The sequence below is a fragment of the Pollicipes pollicipes genome, unplaced genomic scaffold (genome assembly GCF_011947565.3).
Source record: "Pollicipes pollicipes isolate AB1234 unplaced genomic scaffold, Ppol_2.1 Scaffold_6052;HRSCAF=7182_pilon_pilon_pilon, whole genome shotgun sequence".
NCBI lineage: Eukaryota > Metazoa > Arthropoda > Thecostraca > Pollicipedomorpha > Pollicipedidae > Pollicipes > Pollicipes pollicipes.
In genome coordinates this window covers 8,654,777-8,656,877 of record NW_023596805.1, presented here as the reverse complement: position 1 = coordinate 8,656,877, position 2,101 = coordinate 8,654,777, and positions in this window count along the sequence as shown.

Genomic DNA, 2,101 nt, shown 5'->3' with positions numbered 1-2,101 from the left:
TCTCCTCTCTCTCTCTCTCTCTCTCTCTCTCCTTCTCTCTCCTCTCTCTCTCTCTCCCTATATATATATATAGTATATATATATATATATATATCGTATTTGTCATGTTGCACAAAACAGGTCTAAACGCAGCCACGTAGAGCAAGAATGATGTGCTTCAACATCATGCTCTGTACCTTTGAAAACGTCGCTCCACTTATGAGTCGAGGACATCGTTAACGAGAACTTTCGAAACCCAACATCTGGCGGACTTCTGAAAGGCACGCCAGTGGCAATGTTCGCAAGGCACGGTTCCGTGAACTCATAAAGCGGGCTGACAGCCGCACGTGTAAGGGGCAGCGGTCTCCGACAGCCGGGCCTTTCACGCCCAATTGCATCGTAGATCCGTAGACCCAGCAGACCTCGATCCTACCATTCTCAGAACTCGGGGCCTGAACAGTAGCACGTTTGCCGAATGATTGTATATCGCCTAGCATCACCAAGCAGTTTGGAAACCACCCAGCTGGCAGCTGCGTCACTAGCCCTCCCATCTGGCGTGCCTGACTGCGCCTCTGCCCCAAGTCTGGCGTGCCTGACCGCGCCTCTGCCCCTGGCCCTGGTGTGCCTGGCTGCGCCTCTGCCCCTGGCTCTATTGTGCCTGGCTGCGTCTCCGCCCCGACTCTGGCATGCCTGACTGCGCCTCTGCCCTTGACTCCAGCGTGCCTGACTGCGCCACTGCCCCTGGCCCTGGTGTGCCTGGCTGCGCCTCTGCCCCTGGATCTAGTGTGCCTGGCTGCGTCTCCGCCCCCGACTCTGGCGTGCCTGACTGCGCCTCTGCCCTCGACTCTAGCGTGCCTGACTGCGCCTGACTGCAGCCTCGTGCGGCAGCCCTCGTGCGGCAGACAGACAACGACGCTGAACGGACGGCCAAGACCAACGGTGGCCTGCCGAGGCGATATTGGCGAGCCGGGCTGATTCTGGTGACGTTGCGCACTTGTTCTGGACCACCAGGGGAATAGCCGGTTAGGAAGGCAGGGTGGAAGGGAGCGAGCTGTTACAGGGAATAAAAAACAACAGATCCGCCAGCCAAGAAGGACCAGGCACAACGCGTTATGATATCAGCATGCATTGTCGACATCGTAGCGCACGTGTTTTCTTCGGCCTTGGCATGTCAAACACCACGCCAATGTTTGTGACTCGTTGGCTTGCGAGCACCATCGATCAAAGTGTCGTCAAAGCGCTTTCGTATCTAGCTGATTCCTCGCTATCAGCGAGCTAGCGATTGCTGCTAACTTAATGGCTAATGCATTGTGTGGTTGTGCGATATTCCCGCTGCTTATGCTGGTCAACAGGGAATAATAAAGACCTTCATCAGCTGATGTATGAATCATCTAAATGAAAGCTCCTTGTACATCGATAATGCATTGTGACAGACTGAGCTGAAGGTTCTTTGGAACTGAAGTCTGAAAGGAACGGGCTTTAGCAAGTGACGGGTCTTTCAGTGAGGCTGACTTGCAGGGTGCAGTTAGAGATATGACGCACTTTATTGCACATTCCACAATATTTCAGGCTTGTAATAACGTTGCATGTTTGCCTGTGCAACTTGAATCTTGTATGTCATTGGGGCTTCTACGACGCGCCCGCCCGCTGAGGCTGTAAGATCTTTCCTAAGATCTCTCCTACACGTGTAAGGTCCCTCCCCCTGGCGGGAAGGGCGGACACCGCAGGGAATTGAACCCCGTGCCTCTGGTTTTCCCAGTCGTGCGGTGGTTTCGCATACACGTTGACCACTGCACTCTCAGTACCCTAAACGAACGCGAACGGCAAGGAGTGGAAGTACCTAGGAGACAGGTAGTAGGAGTATTGGAATATAAGTACCTCGACGTCAGCAAATTGAATCAATTTAGCAGATGCCATTCCGTTGATATCTTCATAATATTTGAGGATGTAAACAATATTTTTGCGATATGCTAGATCGCACATTTTGGTAATAACGTCTCACACACGGCGAGTGTCCGTCACATCCCGTCTGTCCAGATAGGTCCGTTGGTTAGAGCACCTGCCTTCCAATCCATCCACCCGTGGCGGAGTGAGTTCGATCCGCTTTGCGCGCTTACTCTTT